This window comes from Dinoponera quadriceps, unplaced genomic scaffold (assembly GCF_001313825.1).
Source record: "Dinoponera quadriceps isolate SergipeBrazil2010 unplaced genomic scaffold, ASM131382v1 scaffold1070, whole genome shotgun sequence".
In the NCBI taxonomy this organism is placed as follows: Eukaryota; Metazoa; Arthropoda; class Insecta; order Hymenoptera; family Formicidae; genus Dinoponera; species Dinoponera quadriceps.
Window position 1 is genome coordinate 305,002 of NW_014555341.1, and position 20,230 is coordinate 325,231.

The 20,230-nt window shown below is 43.0% G+C and overlaps 1 protein-coding gene across 3 annotated transcripts in view; it reads right to left on the reverse strand.

Annotated features, from left to right (window-relative positions):
• The window catches only part of LOC106743895 (14-3-3 protein zeta), a 59,459-nt gene that overhangs the window by 16,344 nt on the left and 22,885 nt on the right, over positions 1-20,230 (reverse strand). Inside the window, exon 1 of one of the 3 annotated variants that reach the window (XM_014618174.1) lies at positions 12,040-12,454. The exons of the other annotated variants lie outside the window; for them this stretch is intronic. The gene's annotated coding sequence lies outside the window, so the exon portion shown is untranslated. Of the gene's footprint in view, positions 1-12,039; positions 12,455-20,230 lie in introns of those variants that run through there. 3 annotated transcript variants of the gene reach the window in all.

The following is a 20,230-nucleotide window of genomic DNA, read 5'->3' on the forward strand; positions in this document are numbered from 1 at the left end:
CGTATTCGCGGGACTCGCGTTCTATTCTTAATTAAGGCTCCGGGTCTTCCGTTGCGATTGTCTTGTTCGAGATGACGTCAGCAGTGAGAAAACACATGCAAGAAAATTCTTGCAAAATACGTTGAAATAAGAGGAAATATTCATCAAATGACACATGCGATCAATTGAGCACAACTTATTATTTTGTGATATTTATTATTTACAATATTATTTTACAATAAGTATTGCTTTGCGATGTTTTTGTAAAATATCCCGAAAATTTTCCTTTTGTTCTGCAATGATCAGTAAATATAATATACAACCTTCCTATTTAACCTATCAAGATCTCTTCAAGATTTCGTCACGTTCACGGAAAACATATTTTTTTATCAAGTATTTCAAATTTGTGAATTTTTCATATTGTACACTTCATTTTATCTTTATCCACGATTTTTCGATTTGGCTATTTTTAGAGACACACATCGAGCTTCTGGATCCTAAAAGTCTCAAGTCTCCCAAAAGCCTAAGGCAACTGGATCTTTCGGCCGCCCTTGCACGCTTTTCGAGAGGTACATTATGCCCGCGAAAGAAGACATGTTCCTACGACGAATAACGACGCAGTTTCGAAATGGCTGGCTGCCAACCTCTCTTGCCGGACGGAAGTGTGTTTAGGTAGAATCTTTTCTTGTGACAATGGAAGAAAGACGAGATCACGAGTCTCCCCGAGGAAAAAGGATAACTGGGAAAGGGCCTCGGGTCGGGAGACTTTCCTCTCAATATTATTCTTCTCTATGGCAAAAATAGCTATATAATCATCTTCCAGTATAATTGTTTCGTCAACCGCTGTTATCCGATCTCCTAATGTCACGGCGAAGAGACGCAGTCTCTCAAGATAAAAGGGCACGGAGGAAAGGAAAAAAACCGAAATATATCTCGTAACACGACACTAATCGAAATGTCATCCTCGAATCTAACGACAGTTTAATCGTCGAATCGTAGAATCAACACGTGCGACATACGTGATCGTGTATACAGAGGCTCTTCTCTACGTACGTGACTCGATAAATGTCGCGTTATCAGACACGAGAGAACTACGGTAGCATAGCGGGGAGGCGGTGGAGTGTGTATAAGTGGGTGTACATACATCGTCGGCGTATGCATTTACCGAAGGCAACCGCATTTCCGTGGTAACGGCGGTACGGGGCCGCGCTCGATCTCTCTCCCTCCCTCCCGGGCTCGCCATTTCCGATGTGAGAGAGCGAGATCCGTCCGCGACACGGGGAACTACGTCGTCCTTTGGGTATTATCGATCGAGGAGCGCGCACGAACACCGTGTTATCTAACAAAGCTTACGTTACGTAAGACCTAATCCGTGGAATGAATATATCAGTGCGACAATAACGAGGGGAGCTCGCGAAAACCGATACTTATCGACGATATAATCGGGTAACCATTAGTTTAATTACCTGATTCCTCGAAAGTGTTGAACAATGCCTATATTTCTTTCATATTTATATCGACGGACGGGCACACACGGAGGAAAAAGTTTGATTGAATTAACGTGACGAGATGAACGAGCCAAGCGCGTATTTTGATCGAAGGAAACAGAATCGCTTAATTTAACCAATCTTTTCTCCATGCGAAGCTGTCCTGGCGATGTATTAATCCGTTGGCGACACATTTTCATTCGGAATAAGAGAACCGTTAGATAGCAATCTATTTTTTTCCCAGACGAGTAACAGAGATACGGTCTACTTTTAATTTTGTTTCCATCCGCTTTCATAACGACGTCGTAAGCTCTATATTGCATTTAATCTCTTTCCAATCAGAACGCGAGGGAGATTTACAGAAAGATTATATTTTATCCTTTTACTCGCGCAGAGTTACAGTTAGGTGATCTACTTCTTTCCAAGAATTTCTTCGAACAAATATGGGCATTCGAAATAACGATCGATCTCGTCTCTAATTTATCACCTTAATCTAACAGTTTTGACATCGCCGGAAGTTTGAAAGATCGGCAAACACACTCTTTATCTGCCACTCCAACAGCGAGCTCTTCATTAGAGAGAACGGGCGATGATAAATTCAGAATAGATCCGACGGACTTTGTAAGAAAAAAAAAAAAGGGAGGAAACAAACTCAAGTTACCGCTACTTTTACGATCAATTATCGTATGTTTCGTGTGACTTCATGTTATCGTCGCATCTTAAATATCTTAATCCCTCGGCAGCCCTCGGTCGTTATGTGATGGCAGGTTTTCGAAACGCGGGAGAAACGGCAATTACCGTCACGAAACGCGTCCTCCCGTTTTTTTTTCTCCCTCAGTCCGCATCTGCCGCTCAGACGCGATAAATCAGTCTTTAAATGACTCGGCGATTCGGTCAAGAGAGTCCCGGAGAGTATCACGCGCGCGCGCACGTGCGAATCTGTGCGAACGATAAGAGAATTGTGCATCGAGAGCGGGTGGACACCGATCGTCGCCGATCTGGGCAAGAAACGCATCGATGATACGTCACCGTGATTGCTGAGAAATTGGAAACCGCGAAGTACGGAAGAAATCGTCACACGAACAAGCTGACAGAGCCAATGGCTGGTACTTGTGAGTATCGTGGAGAATTTCTCTCGAAGATCTTATAAATATTCATGAGCCGAAAAAGAAATAATAATCTCGCTCGGCTAGGATATATTTATAACACCGAAATCATTTTAAGGCAGTATTGAAAAATTAGAAAGCAATGCAAATGGCACGATTATAACTGCACGTCACGGCCTGGATCACTGCGAATCCATGTGTTATTTTAGCTGAGGCTTTTCTTACATTTCTTGCTGTTTCAAGTCACGCCATTTAACACAATTGAATGTGTTAACTTATAATTTAACACGATTAAACGTTTAAAACGACGTAACCTAAAACAGCAAGGAAATAAAAAAAAAAAAGGGCGAATCGAACAAATGTGTCATATTTTTAGACGTTTATGCATGTTAAAATAACACACTTGGATTTGCATGGTTTATGTCAAAGACAATGAATAACTCGTCCTTTCTGCTGTTTTCACAAACGCATATATATATTGTACTAATATATGTTACACGACACCTGCTATCAGATATGTTTTCAAGTTCTCGACAAATTGAATTCTTGAGAATGTTTAAATTGTACATCTGTAACATTCGTTCAGCCACTTTCAGTTGTTGATCTCGATTAGATTAGATACGTAGATTACTTTTATCATTAGATACGTAAACCTTTCAGGCTACAAATTCTTTGTTTCCTCTGCATTATGACAGATCAGTGAAATCGTGTAAAATGGAAATGCTCATACCTCTTGAAATGTCAAAGTTTCTACATTCCATAGGCCTGTAAGAGGAATGAGATGTCGTAATGCGTTCGTTGTACCGAGCAGAACATTATGTCGTCGTAGTACGCGAGGCAGGAAACGACGATGATTCATAAAATTGAAAGAGAACGAATTACAACTCGCACTCGACGTACTCGTGAAGTATATTGTACGTGAACTGCATGTAACGTGTCGTTCACAAGAGCAAAAATCGCGAAACGAAATCGTTACGAAAATTTCCCTGTATCCTATTTCGCCAATTCCGCAAAACCTTCACATTCATAAGTATTTGTTTCACTGTATTTACACTGAGAGAAAAAATATCTAATAAAATATTTATTCATAGATACTAAGAAGTCGTTCCAACAATTGGTGTCGCGCCACGAGGGAGGAGGGGGAAGGATAAAAGCAATGAAACGTCACATTATACCCATGGTGCTTGTTTTTGTGTTGAATCTAAAGAAATTTAGTAATATAAAACAGTGGCAATAAGGGGAGAGGGGGCATTAATTTGACGTGACGTAATGTGACGTAATATTGGGAGGAAGTCCAAATATTTCGTAACAAAATATAATAAAGGCAACAGTAGAAGGGAGTAAAAATATTCAATTTCGCATGACGTAATTGTTGAATGGCCCCCTAATAACATATATTTACTTAAATCTAAATTCTTATATTTAAATAAAATAAACAATCGCTTTTTCAGGAAAAATTACAGATTAAAAAGATGTATATATACTTTCTCATTTGAAAACATTTCTTTTCTCAATATAAAACATGTACAAAAAATATTGATGTAAGTAAATATATTATTAATATCTAACGAATGTTTTTTTTTTAATTTTTACGTATTTTTTCTTTCAATATAAAATCATATTCTGGCTTCATAAATTTTCGATTTCATCGAATATAATTCACGATAACCCGAATTCCAAAATTTTCAAATCTCTGTGAATCAAGAAATCTTTAAAAAAGCTGATATTAAAAAATTTTTAATCAGATACATTGAATATGAAATCTTGTAAATTCTTCCGAGAAAAATTCCTACACGAATAAAGTTCTTTACCAATTGATTCCGTAAAACCGCGTCGACAAAAAATTGCAAGAATCATTTACAGACAACAAACGCAGATAAATATATATAGTGCGCCGAATGTTTCGGTCAATTACCGGTAGATAGGCTTTTCGCTATCTAAGCCGATCGGTAGACACGTTAATATAAGGCAAAACACGCATTTGCGTTACGTTACGTTGCGTTGCGCCACGATGCAACTTGCACTCCGCTCCGATGCACTTTCGTGTCGGCCTTGGTTAACCCGTCACGAAACGCACTTTACTTTCTCGATTAAATTAACATAAATGTACTAAGTATCCATTATTCTTTTCCAATAATTCGCGCATTTAACCAATACGTTCCATCCCGAGAACCGAGATAACATATTGAAAAATTGCAAATAAGCTTCCAACGGATTTCTCGCGAAAAGGATGCAATCTTGGCGAAGATAAAAATAGGCAGGAATGATCTTCGAAAGATTAAAAAACTCCATTTCCTTGAATTAATTTCAAGCAGACGGGCAAAACGGCACTGACGATGAAAAAGACCGAAACACGCGCGTGGCGCATCGGGAGATTTCCTAAGGGAGGTCTCCTATGTGGTACGCTCATAGGAAGGGTAATTAAAAATACATCGTGGCGCACGAGAGGAGTTTCTTCGTAAAAATAGCATGTAAATAAAATACGTTACGTGACTATGTCGCACTTCGGAAAGTTTCTCGGCGATGCACGGCGGGTCAGAGTTATGTAGAATTAGATTTCGCGTCCGATTTATTTTGCTTTTACCGATAAACAATATTGTAATTGTTAATCCCTAAGTATTCGAACTTTTATAACCAGATTAAATTAGTAGAGGACAGTATAAAAGAAAATTACTTGGAAAAGAATAATAGAAGGATTAAAAGTTAAAAAAAAAATATAACGATATATAAAAAAGTTGTGATGGAAACTAAGTAAAAATTAACAAAAAAATTACGTTTCGAAATAAATATTAATAAGAAGTTTGTCACGTGTGCGGACGATGATTCACGATCGTTGATTTAATTTTGGTCAAACGGCAATACGTAATAACAATCGCGCACAGATCTGTAGATTCATCGGGTCGTAGTAGTGGTGTCTATCGTTGAGAGGAAGTGCAGCTTGGCAAGAAACACCCCGTGTATACACGTAGATAATCTAACATAGAATGAGTGGGTATCACACGGTGCGGTGACTCATTGCTTTTCAAGCCGGTCGATGCCGTCAAAAAACCCACGAGAGAGCTCGAACGAAGAGCCACTTAACCCTGAAGGCTATAGACGGACGGGCTTCTCTCTCTTTCTCTCGAAGAGAAGGGAGAGAGAGTTCCTTGTGCAAATATCGAAAAACTGGAAAAACTTTGCACGATCATCAACGAAGCTCTCTTTGAGATTTTCAATCCGATTGTTCATTCTTTCTCGCGTTATTTCTGCTTCGTTTCTTCGAAATGGCAAAGAAAAAAATTAATAAAACGTAAATTTTCCACGAGTATCAGAAGGAATGTTACAGAAATGGGAGAAATCGCCGTGTGTTTGGCGCGGAAATAAAACACAGTCAACGGCGATGAGTAATGAGTCAAGTACAATTGCATCTAATCGAATGTGACTAAGAGAGCATTTCTCTCTCAGTGAACCGGATAATTATCCTTAAGGATAAAGTAGTCGGAGAATGCCGGAAGTAACGCCAGCGTCACCTGTCACGCCAGAAGAAAAAAAAAACATGCAACGATCGCGCACGCGCGCATGATTTTTGCTTCGCGATGATAATAGTGCGAGAAAAACGCGAAGCAAAAACCGCGACAAATTTATTCGCGACGATTTCTCGCACATTTGTCGAGCACGAATCGATGCGAACAAACATAGGGAAATATTCACGCGAAAATATCACTCAGAAAAAGTTCCCGAATCCATTGATCATCGATATCACACACGTGTGTGTTGTGTGTGCGTCTCATACATGTGTGGGTGTGTCTCATACATGCGTGTGTGTGTGTGTCTCATACATGGGAAAAAATAATCTTGCTATTATAGTGAAATCATCCTCGCTACAGCATATTCGTTACGACAGCAATAAAATTTAGTTGGCATAACCAAATTAGCGAAATATTCATAATTAATGCAAAAACAATTTTGTTACCAAAATGGAAAATATTCTGTTCAGTAAATTTGTCCTTGAAACATGTTAATTTGTCGTCAAAATAAAAACGTTTTCCTACATTTACTAATTTGTTTTTACGGCAAAATAATTTGTGAACTCAGCAAAATTCAGCGAGCGTAATTCAGCGAACAGCAATTAATATTCTTAACAAATCGTTTTGCCCTCTATATAACCGAAAGATTTTGCTGCGACAGCATAAAATTCGCTGTGCCAGCAAATTATTTCTTTTTTTTTGTGTATGCGCGTGCGATAACTTCACGGATCTTTAAATTCGCGAATTTTACGACTCGGAGAGATCCCACACGCTAAATTCTCGAGATTCTTGGCTCTATTTACCTCGCATTCCGTAAATCCTATGTAAGTACGGCAGATTATTACCACATTTCACAAATTCAACCCGTAAGCGTGTTGCGAGTCCGCACTTTTCTCTCTTTGTATCGTACAGCCTGGATATCTCGAGATTTTTCGTCGAAAAAATATTCCGCGGCTATAAAACTCGCCGGATCGATTTGATTTCGCAGCTTCGCGCGCGCGTTCGAAAAGTCTCGGTTCCGGAAATCATCGTCGTTGTCGCGAGATCCATAAATCCTTCACCTCCCCGCATCCGCCCGACACCGTGATAAATTCACAACGGCGCAATAAATTCGGATTAACCCTGGCTTCGAGAAGAGGGAGCACAGGATCGCGCCGGCGTCACCCACGTTCCAATTCGAGAGGTGCCACGACGACTCTTGTAAAGCGAGCTCGACCAGCGGCGAAAGAATTCGTAGGCCACACCGCAACACGACGGCAAGACTCCAAGATCCGGTTTCATTAATGCGCTTCCGGTTCGCGCGGCGTTCACCGCTTTCTCGAGAGATGCGCACCCGGCGGTCGAGGAGGGAGTGGCACTCCTCGTGCGTTCTTTCCGAGATATTCCGAGATATTGCGCGAATCATTACGAACAGGACGTTTCCGGCAGATCGAGTGATTAATTCAGGATAATTTCGGAATGTAAAATTATTATAATTATTATAATAGTGAAAACTGTGTTAAGTTGTTACGAAATATATGATATCAATATAAATAAATATATAATATAAATTTGAACGAAACATATATGAGTAAAAATAGTAAATAAGAAAAGTAACAAATAATGCCTAAATAAAAATATTCTTTTGTTCTTTTTTAATCAAATTTGATGACTGTCATTTTTTTATCCGGGAGAACCGGAGAAGTAACTATTACCATTGGCAGCGATCCTCTCTATTTATATCCTAAACAAAATCTTAATCAAACTGGTCGTTCTTCAATTCGTTACCCACCGAAAATAAGTTCATTAAGAAGAGGATGCGTCAAACGAGAGATAATTTTGTGAGCGCGCGATTGAGGCAACAGAACTGCGAATTACTCGTGGGAATGCGAGAAGCGAACTGCAAAGTGTGAAGATGCGTACGCGATGCGCGCGGTTTCTCTCGGGAGGTAAACGATCTCGCGATGCCGCCGTGGTGTTCGACGTCCCTAATTTAAGAAGCATCATTCGACGTTTCTCGGCCGGAAGACGGCGTCGGTCGATATCGACCTGTCGGCAACGAATATCGAACCCGGAAGGCAGAGCGCGTTGCACACAAAGGAACAGAAACGTTAAGGCGATTCGATAGGTAGATGCATTCGACATCCTATATTTTATCGCGCGTGATTACCTGGCTTCGGAGTTTAACGTAGACATGACGACACCGACAACGATGTTGCCGCGTGTATGAGGCAATGAAAGAGAGCTGTCACGAGATTAAGTCGCGATGCCGAAATATGTCTGGTGCGAAGAACTCTAGGAGAGGCCCGACGCGAGCGGAACACGCAACTCGCGCGACACGCGCGAACGAACTCGCTCCCATTCCCACAAAGATCATCCCGAGATTACCACGGAGCGAAAAAAAATTGCACATATTTAAGGAAAAGATTGATTGAATTAACGCTACGACGAATGAAACAAACTCGTTTTCGTTGAAGAAGACGGAATTTTTGATCCTAAGAGCCGAATATGGTTCATAAGGACGTGAGATATTCTGTCGTCCTTCAACCGAAACGCGTTTGATTCTTTCATCGTCCTTAATTCAATCGATCACTTTTCTCCACGCATTTAACGAACGAAAAAAATATTTGGAAAATAAAGAAAATTAATTTTGATAGGTACTAATAACATATCTACTTATATTTTTACAATGGAAAAAATTTCAAATAAGAAAATATACATTTTGCTAGATTTACACATTGAAAAATGAGTTCGGTTGGACCCATCTGGCAATGGGCGATTAAACGCGTTTTGGTTGCAAAAAAACACGGAATTTCTGGTTATAAAAACTGAATTTGATTCATGCGAACTGGAAACTTGGTTTCCTTCAAACGAAACATTTGGTCGTCCATTGTCAGGCGGATCCAATCAAATTCATTTTTCAGCTTTGCACGAAACTGAACCGAAGTTTGTTTACTCTGTATCTAAGTGAAAAGATTTAGATTTAAATAAATATATTATCAATAAGCCCCAAATATTTTTTTTATATTTCGATATTTTCCTCTCAACGTGTGTGTGCACGGCGAATCCTGTTTCCGAAGGAGCAAAACCGAGGGCGGAGAGAGCGAGAGATTTCCGAGTTCCACGTCGCAATATGACGCATACGCAGCAGCATTCCCCACGTCTCGCCAACCGCCTTGCAAAGGCTGATAGATCGATACCCGATTATGAAAGTTAATGCACTTTTTTTTCTATTTCGACCGGCCGCGGGCACGCGGGAAGAATGCGGCTGGCGTCACGCGTGGGCAATCCCGGCGCTTTTGCAAGCTTTCATGAATGCCTGGCAACGCGACCGCGATTCCGAGCGAGATCGTCACCGCCACACACGCACGCGATCGCGATTCATTAATGTGAATCGGACGACCGGCCGCATCATGAATCAACTCTCTCACGTGCTCCAAATTAATGAGCCGCGTTACGAACATTCAAGCAAATTGGAATGGCGGGCCGTCGCGAAATTTCAAATAAAAAACACGAAGATCCGCGAGTGAAGCCCTAAGTATCGACGCTCTTCGCAGCATTAAGTGTGTTGATTGATCAAACGTTCGCAGATGTTTGCTCATAATTTACTATTCAAGCTTCGAAACGTATTACGACGATTGATTGATCCGGTTGTCATGGTTATCACGATAATGTTTGATTTTCACGCAAAACAACTATGGTAAGAGAAATAAGAGCGTTGAGGGACATTTTTGTGTGTTTGAGCTCTCCGGCTCAACGCAAATACATGAAAAGGTGGGCGACGTTATCAGCGAAGTGAAACATGACGCGATGTAGGCTCAGATAAGTGGCGGCGACTGATAAAATTAATATCTATATTCACGCGCGCGTGAGACGATCGCTTTATTTGTCCTCCCGTTTTCATTTCCTATCGTGAAACGACGTGTCGGCTCTCCGCGAGAAGTCGCGATAAATTCGTCGTTACCGAAAAAGACAATATCTCGCCGACGATTCTCCGCGGTCTTCTCCGTCCCGAAATACCGCCTTTAATCGATACTAATTGGTGAATTCGACCACCAGCGCGCGAATTAAATGCGGGTGAGATACGAGATTAGCGATAGATAGATACTTCGAGATTAAGAGCTTTTCATCCTCGTTCTAAAAGTTGCGCTCGATAACAATTGTCGCTGTTTGTCGCAAGTAAATGTCGTAGTCGGCGCGCGAGTACCGAATGCAATTGAAAGTGCCGCTACGAGTACAACAATCAGAAAATAAGAATATGGTGACAACACGGTCTTCACATCCGACAAAATCCCAAGGCCAACGATCGATTAACGTAGGATCTACGAGTTATTCTCGATGAAAAAAAAAGAAGAAAAAAAAAAAGAAGTCGGCTATTATATCGGCCAGTCCGATCCTTCGATGAAATCCATTTTTATGGCTAAAAAACGATTAAATCTTTATTATACAAGCTAGGTCTATTACTGTGAAAGATAGAAGAACATTAATGGATTTTTTATTTCTTTTTAAAATTCTGAGAATCTGGTTGATTGCTCTGAATTACTGGAGGAATCCATATATTTAATATTCCCCTTAGGTCTCTTAGAAAATATCCACATGTACATATATAATTTATGTGTACCAAATGAAAGTTTTCCCGTAAAAAATGTGAATAAAATAAATAAATAAAAACCATAAAAAGGATACAGTTGAGGCCGAAAATAACTATAATTTTTCCGAGCGCGACGTACGAAGTGTCGCTGTCATCGAATCGACATTTCGACGACGCGAATTTAAAGTCCAAGTTCAAAGACCTATCCAGATTTAGATTTTCGTACGGAAAGCTTCGTACAAAACGAAAAAAGAATTCAGCCTGTCGTAAAAATTCAATCTCGAACAGGTCGAGACAAAAAAGAAATCAAATTTCAAACCGATTGAGCAAGTCGTCACCATCTTTTTTTCTCCTTCGATTTACACAGGAGCTTTGGTTCGCTCACATACCAAGATATTCGGAGCCGAAAATGAAAAGCACTCCGCGATTCGAAATTCCCCCCGAGGAAAGCTTCGTTAACGCGTCGTCTAATGGCAACGGGAGGTTCCGCGGGGAGAGGCCCGTTGCGGACATCCTCCGCGGAAAGCGTCGCAGAAAGACATATTTAGCCATGCACAAGGTGGAGGAGCTTCCGTGGGAGAGCCTACGGGCGCTGTCGCAACGAAGGTCGCGAGAAGTGTCTCGGTCGCGAAGAGGCGACGACGGTGGCATTATTACTCATCGCGTCGTCATCGTACGATTTGAGGTTATGGCTCCGCATGCGATAGCTAGAAAGAGAGAGAGAGAGAGAGAGAGAGAGCAGGCGGACAGGACAAACGCCTCTCAAAGAGGGAGCCAGGCGTTCGCGGTAGCGCCACGGCGCTACTTTCACGGAGCGAGAGCGAAATTCCCGGCCGCATTCTCCGACGGCGGCGACGCCTTGTCCATTACCGCAGCGACAGACGGATCGAAATCGAGGAACAGAGCCGCCCCCGTGCGAGATACCGAGAGGGATCGATCGGCTGCGCCTCGACGCGCACCGCTGGCTCTCGCATTACGCGTCAATGCGGAGAGACGATGTGCAAGTGAGCGAGCGGGCGAACGAACGAATGAGCAGGCAATCCTGCGACGCAGTACGACGCCGCAGAGATCGATAGCCGGTTCGCTCGCTCTCTCGCACCGACGAGTTCCCACGAGAACGCGGAGCAGTAAACGGCGATCGAGAAGCGACGACCCGCTGCCGGCGAGTAGTCGGTCACGCAGGAAATGACGAGTGTGCGTGGAAGTGGCCCGACCGACTTGCGCCGCTATATAGCGTGCGATCGACAGGGAGCGAGCAAGGCGGCGAGGGCGCAGAAGCGTACGTGTGTGTGTGTGCGCGTGTCCGAGAGAGAGAGAGAGAAAGAGATATGTATGTGCGCAGAGAGAAAAAGTATCAAGTACGACGCAGAGTCGTGATTTTTTGCACTTACCTTAGCTTAAGGTCCTTTGTACAATAAATAGTGACGTAAATACACACGATCCGTACGCGGAGCCGTGAACCGGCGCGACGAACGGCAAGAGCGCGGGGAGGGGCCGCGGGCGAGTCTAGAAAGATAACCTGGCGAGTGTGTCGCTGCGACAGCTACTAACACGGCGACTGACTGGGTTATCCCGTGTTCCTTCTTTCCTCCTTATTCTCCCTCTTCTTCCTTCTGACCGGAGGGAATAACGCGCGCGCGCGCGAGAGAGAGAGAGAGAGACGGACGAGCGAGAGAGAGCGTGGAACGCAAGTGAAAACTAAAACGCCGGCTCTTTATTCCTCGGTCACACTCTCGGTTGCGATACCACACATCCCTCAACGACCACTCCCGCACAGCGACTGAGCCGGCAACGCCGCCCGTGGTGGGGAACTCGGAGCGCCTCGTGCCGGGGCTCGGCCGCGATCGTGCGCGTCCGCTCACGATCGGGCGCACCCGTGCGCGCTCGCGCCTCCTCGTGCCGAGCCGAAGTATTGATCGGCTCGCGACCCCGGCATGGCCGTTCGTCGGCGAGGTTGGGTGGGGCAGCGGAGCGCGCACCGCTGTGTCCCGGGATCCGACGCGCCGCGCTACACGACGACGACGGTGAGGCGACGCGACGGCTCTCGTCGTACCTTTTTCTTTCCTTTTTTACCTGCGCGTCCCACTCCTCTCGCGGCTCTTTCGATCGTCCGGCTCGCTTCCCGTCTCGCTCGCTCCCACCTTTTGGAAACTCTCTCTCTCTCTCTCTCTCTCACACGCGCGCGCCTCATATTATCCTCCTCCCACACCGTTGTCGGAACTATTCGTCTTCTACCTCGCGCTTCGTCTCGCCCGCTGCTAAACGTCCGTTGCCGCGTGTCTCTGTCGACCCTACCGGCCGACCGCCTGCCTGTCTCTGTTCACCATCCTCCTACTACTACTACTATTACTGCTGCTGCTGCTACTCGTGGCACTACTACTTCGAGCCTCGTGTAATTTCGTGCGAAAATTAACCTGGAAGGAGCGCGCGCGCGCGCTCGTTCCCATTTTCTCTCTCTCTCTCTCTTTTTTCGCTCTTCTCGCCACGTCCCGCGCGCGGTCCTCTCGCTTCCGATGACTCGCCGCGGTCAGCCCATCGCAATTTCCTCAGGAGACCGCCGCTATTTCGCGGGGAAATTCTACCAACGATTGTCTTATCCCCTCTTGATCTATCTTTATATTCTATCCTGTTATTATTCGAGACTGCGTTATTTGTGTGTGTGTGTGTGTGTGTGTGTGTGTGTGTGTGTGTGTGTGTGTGTGTGTTGTAACACTTGTAATTATGTAAAAGTGATGTCGCTGTTCCAGCAAAAGATATACGATCCTTCGCGGAAGTACACTTTCACGTGGCTCGCGCGATTCGAGTGATCCACGACGATCTATACAGGGATGGGGATCCATGACACGAGAACGCGCACGGTATATCGCGAGCTCGCACGAGTTATGTACAGGGTGCTCGAAATACGCGGCAGAGGCAGCGCCAACGAGGACATTTTTCTACTTGAGCAGCGGAGAAGCGCGCAGCCGACGTCTAAAATAAGTGCGTTGGGTGGGTCTAAGAGAGACTGCCGATTACCATAAAGACCCTTTCGTCCTTCTCGCGACCGTTGAACCATGTCATTTTTTCCTTCACGGTAAATCAGAGGATTCACGCAAAACGGGATCGGCGTCGGCGTGGGACAAACGATGGCGACGAGAGGCTCGCAAGGGATTCCTGAAGAAAAATCGTTTTGAAGGATTATCCCCGTTTTCTATTTTCGTATACCGCGGAACAGCTCCGAGCACGATAATCGGCGTTTCTCGATTTAAAGTAGCTGCTCCGTCATTTTCTCAGGAGTCCCTTTAGATTTTAGCTGCGTATTGCTGGAGAAGTATTATCTACGAGTCTGTAAAGTTAGAAAAACGATTGACTATTTGGAAGCTGAGATATTCGCAACTAAAGATATTTTTTATACGTGTTCCTTGAACTTAATGCCCCAATTTTAATTTCTGATTTTAGTTTCTTCGAAACTACATTTAGGATTTTAACTCTCAAATAACGAGGCTTACGTGGGTTGATCTCGCCGGTCGAAGTATTTTGTAGTTTTTTCGACTAGTTTTCCTAACCACAGGCACATTTTCTTCTCACAATAAGTTAAAAAAATATTTAAAAGTAAATAAAATATCTCGCAAAATATATAAAGTATTTGTAACATAACACTTTTCACAGGCGTGCGCATAAGCGTTAGATGAATATGGATTCGGTCGGACCCAATCAATCTTGTTATTCGAAGGTTAGTTAAAAACTACTATGATAAAATGACTAATGACTGATTTGAAAATATCAGAAAATTTACGATTTATAGTAATACTCAGTATATAGCAACGACTCACATCTAGATGGAGATTTCGAGATAACTAATTAGCATCGCGGAAAAACGGCAACAATTAAACTTTTTATATTCCTCTCTTTAGAATAGTTTTACTTAAGGAAAATTTTCAGAATATTTTACACATATATTCATAATCGATCACACACATACAAAAGTATCATTTTATAGATATATCCTTTGATCTTAACGTATTCCGCAAGAATTTTCGGCACAACGTTTTCTCGCTTCTGATGTCATTAATCAAGATAGCTATGACGAGAAAATAGGAGACCTGACCTCATGAACGTCAGGTGAAAATTTGCCCGTTGAACCGAGCGCAATAAATACGCGCCGGTTAGGTAATGGTCACTTCACATGTTTGTATATTTCGAGATGATTTCCATTCATCGAAAAATCTGTCAGAATCCAGTGTTCTCCTGCATTCACGTGGAAAATTGAAAGCGCGTCACACACATATTCACACATAGATACACACATATACACATACGCAAACACGAATATAAGGACAGACAAACGGACATGCCGTGTGTGTGTGTGTGTGTGTGTGTGTGTGTGTGTGTGTGTCCTAACGAAGGTGTAACATCGGCAATTTCGGTCGGGAACAACGCTCCCGAAGCCGCCGACATCAAAGCTGGCAAATCGCGCAAAAGGGCATTACGTCCTCGGGAAAATTTCAATGGGGCGTATCTCGTTTATTTTACCCACCCGCGTAACGGCCGTGACGTCATGTGATGAATCGCCTATAATAATAACGTTATTTTCACGCTCCGGAGCCTTCTCTTGCAAAAAATTCGCGCGCGAACCGAGCGGATGCGCGATTTTTCGCCTTCGATTTTTCGATTTCTTCTTGTCCTCGGGACGAATCGAATTTATTTGAAAATGAAAGCATAAACTTACTGTGTGTGAATATGTTCGTTCTCAAATTCGTATTTAAGCTGTGAATATTACTTTCAAAAATTACACTTTCCCGAGTGATTCTCTCCTCTCTCTCTCTCTCCCTCCCCTTTTTCTTCCTTTCTTTTTTCGGTCGTAATTAACTCGCGAGTCTCATAATGCAGCTCATACAATTTCCATATGTGTGTCCTCTTCGCGTCTCTCATGGCGCTCGTGACTCGCATAATTCTCGCTTATTAAATATTTCTGTTTTCACTTTTTATTGTATCTAATTTCAAGATGACGTCTAGGATAATATTATTTCTGGCAGTACGTGATATATATATATATATATATATATATATATCACATGATATATATATATATATATATCACAGCTTACTTTATCAATTATTATCTGTTACGTGCAAATTGTATTTACCGACTTTCCGCCTCTGTACGTTATATCGCATGTCTAGTAATTTCGTATATTCAAAGGTAATTGTATTTCAGAGTACGCGAATGTTGCTTCCCCCCCCCTCTCTCTCTCTCGAAATTTCGCTTTGTTACTCGCGTCTCTTCTGCATTTGGTGAAATGAAATACATGCGTTAGGTGTGTTTGCAAACGCGCATTCGCGTGTCGAAAGCTCCACGTTTTCCCAAAAGGTCATACATCAACTTCTTCTCGCGAGGACGCAAATATCAGATTAAACGAATGTTTTATTTATTCAAGCGGGTATATATATATATATATATCGCGTCTATTTACAAATTTCTATCAACACCCGGACGTTACAGAATCTATTTGCACGCCGCGCGATGCATTACGTATAAATTGTTAATTAAAACTTCATGACTCGGTCGAGATTCACAGGTAGGCGTAATTATTCGAGCAACAATATCCGAACATATTTTAGCAAGTTTGCGTTCTCCATTTCGAAGGCTCACCCACGCGCGCTTGCGGTCTTTCACAAATCGAAGAAAAGAAAATCGAGCGCGTGCATTACCTGCTTCCTTCAGATTTTATTCAGCGTTCTCGTTGTGTATAACATATTAATAATTTAAAGTATGACACATATTATATCGTTATGTTAAAAATGAGGAGTTTTCGATACTACTGATATTAAAAATTTCATCGTATCAATGAATAATCCCTTCATGATGACACCTTTTTAATTAACGAAGGTAAAAGCGATGGGAAAGCGACATCGAAACCGGAAAACATGATTTTACGACCTAAAATATCATGTTATTCCCAATTGCAATTCGCGGACAACACCTGCGCGGCGTTACGCCGTGGGATCAATGCAGTTTGCTTGCGAGAATGCGTACGCAAAGGTGTAATTTTTAATTACGGAAACTCTCGTGACGCGCTGCGCGCTCGACTTCGATATGTCAAGGGCCATTACTGTCGAGAGTGTATGTATGTGTGAGAGAAATGCTGGCACGCAGCGTGGGACTCATTGCTGAAAAAAAAAAAAAAAAAAAAAAAAANAGTTGCGCGCGCGCGCGAGAGAGAGCGAGAGCGAGAAGTGCGAACGAGAGCACTTCTGTCCGCTCTCACTCCCCCATCCCCTCTTTCCTTCCTGCCAGCATACACACAGCACACGGCATGCCAGCACGGTCCGTGCGAGCTCCGCATCGAATGAATAACTGAAACAATGCGGAGCGAAAGCGACGCGCAATACCGCCGTGTGCGCTCGTAACATCGATCGTAAGATTGCAATTGGGTTAAAGTCGGCATCGCCGCCTGTCTCGGCTTGAGAAGCTAAAAGACCGACTCGAGCGACCCTGTTCGCGACCCCCGGTGGTACCATCCGAGGTGACGCACGATCCTTCGGGCGCTTTTATGATTTTTGAACTCGTCTCCCTGAGACGATGGATACGAGTATCTCAAGATAACGATATATACTCGTGCGACCAATAATTTGTTCCTCCCTAGATCTAGCGAAGCAAGTTCCAAAAATGCTGATCCTGTTCTGTTTAAAGAAATCATCATGCAAAATAGAAGTTGGACAGAAAAATCTAAATTTATATAAAATCAATAAATTTTTCAGTAGAAAAGAAGAATTATATAATTTTAATAAATGCTCTCTTAAATTTAGAACCATTTTACATTTACATTCAGTAATTCATGTAGAAATTAAGGTATTACTGCGTTCAAGTAAATATTTAACCCTTTGCACTCGAGGGCTCCGGAGCGGAGACATTTAAAATTTGTCTTCAAACTCTTCAAACTCAAATGCAAATAGCAAGAGCGGAATATCCTATACACAATAGTTTTTACGATTTGTCTTTGTCCTTATGTTATGAACTGAAAGTTATTTGCATTGTTTCCATAGCGGAGCCCTCGAGTTTGAAGACAAATTTTAAATGGCTCCGCTCCGGAGCCCTCGAGTGCAAAGGGTTAATACAAGCTATTTTTTCTGTATAGTTTCAATCTTGACGCGTGTTATTCCACAGTCGGTCAAGTATCAATTTTTAAATAATGTAATTTGATTCTTACATGAACATTCTTTTGGCTAGGTTAGAACAGGGTAAAAATTTTTACGACTTGATTCACTAGATCTAAAGAAAGACGAATCACTGTCCATGAGTGTATATCCGAGTCGATGTAAAAACAAGAAGACTGGTGAATTAATCCGCATTCGAGGTTAAAAAAGAAAATGTTGAGAATGATTTACAAATAATGTGCTGACTGCGTCTTGTTTCGCAGAGGATGCGCTCTAAGTTGGCTTCGCTATTTTCTGATCTCTACCTCGGAGGGAGGCTACACGTCCGATAGGAAATTCAGTCGTGGGCGATTCTATCGCGAAGGATTAAACCCCGGGTTGCGTTTCCGCCCTGCGATCGACTTGATGTCATTTCAGAACGAGCTATGTGCAATTGCGACTCGATCCCGCGATCGATCCCCCGATAAGTGGAACCGAGGATGTCTCGCGCGTCTGATGGCAGTCCGACCGCCACGCGATGACGAAGAGTCATCGGCGGAGCTCGTAGCAAAAAGGCTAATGAAGGTTGACGGCGGCCAGGATGGCAAGAGGAAAGGGGGGAGGGTGAGAGCAGGGAAACAAGGGAAAACATGACACAGGGGGTGGAGAGGCAGCGAGAAAGCTATGCGAGGTTGCAAGGGAAGCGGCGGCAGAAGACGAAGGGTGGAAAAGGGAGCGGTAGAATGAGAGGAACGGGGAAGGGGGAACAGAGCGGGCGGGTGGCGGTCGGAGGTTGCCGAGGCTGAAATGAAATATTGATCTGCGGAGGCGCGCGCAACCCCTGCAGCCGACCCGCCCTTGTATCCACCATTTTCCGCCGGTATCCCGCCGTTGTGAACGCCGCCGAAATTTCTGGCTGATTTCGCGCGAGAACGTGTCGATCGTCCCTTCTCATAATTCGTTCCTCGATTTCCACACGATGAACGAACCACGGTGGCAACTCTTTATTATTGTTAACGTTGATTACGAGCGGCGTGAGGATCGACGGAGCAGGATCGGTCGGTCGGGAGAGGAGAAGGGGGAAGAGAGAAAGAGAGAGGGTAACGTTGCCGTGGAAAATTCGCGGTTTGAGCTCGCGGTATTGGAGACTGAGTGAGGACAATTTTACGAGATGTATATATCGAACGTAACGCGGTTGTATGTGTGCAAATACCCAAATTAATTCCGCAATCTTGTTTCACGATCGATTATCCTTCAACGCGATAATTGTTCATTTATTTACGGCTGGTCTGGACATCAATGTTTTTAATTGGGTTTTATTAATCCTCTCTCTCTCTCTCTCTCTCTCTCTCTCTCTCTCTCTCTCTCTCTCTCTTCCAGATATTATAACCATTATAACTATGAAACATTTAATAATCTTTTCATATGTTTCCGGATTTTATTCTTCAACTGTAACTCCCCTCTCTTTTTTCCAAAACTTGTAATCACGCTAAGTTTGAAAGAATTCATATAAAACGGCACCTAACAAATTGCAATACCATATTTCACAAACAAACTGCAGTTTGACGATTATATATCCTCCAGCCCGGGGGTTCTTTTATATTTACACAACAATCCGGCATATCGAAATTTGGCAAGAGAGAGAGAGAGAGAGAGAGAGAGAGAGAGAGAGAGANCCATTTATTCAACGGGAAAATCGAAGGGAGCCAAAAACATGCCAGGGCGATAATGTTGTTTTCATGCAATTTTTAACCGTAAAAAATAGAAAAAGTAGTAAGAGAACGACAAACCAGACGCCGGGATCAAGTTCCATTTGCCTGATGCATGAAACAGCCTCAACAATGACAGTTAATCAAAATGAATGCTTCGGAATGCCAATAAAGGGGAGTCATAAATCTCGAGTGTTCCATATTAGGAAGTCGCGGACATTAAGTTACCCGTTATTATCTGGCTCGATCTATCATCGCTGGGGTATTCTCTTGAGGTAAGGAGGGGAGGAGGAGAGGATGGAGGAGACCGCATCGATAAATACATTTATAAAATTTCTTAAGAGAAAAAATCTGGTCTGTTCTCTTCGATTTATTAATACTATGCATTTCAATTACGACTATGACAGATCATTATACGACCGGCAGTAGTCGTAATTCGTAAATGTCCTTCTCTCTCCCCTCCCCTCCCCCCCTCTCTCTATGAAACTATAAATTATGGAAATTAACCATTACGTTAAGCGATGTTGATAACATTGGGATAAAAACAAAATATTCGGCGAGTATGCGAAGGCACGGAGATTAAAGAGCGAATAAATGGAGGTAATTGCTCGTTTTGGTAATTTCGTTCTCGAGCAAATGCATCTCTCGTGATCGTCTTAAACTTAGAGCCGCCTCCTCCGCTATCGTCTGACTTTCTTGAAACTATCTTAGACGGAAAGTATGAGAGTTAATAAAGTCAGTTTTTCAATCAAAATTG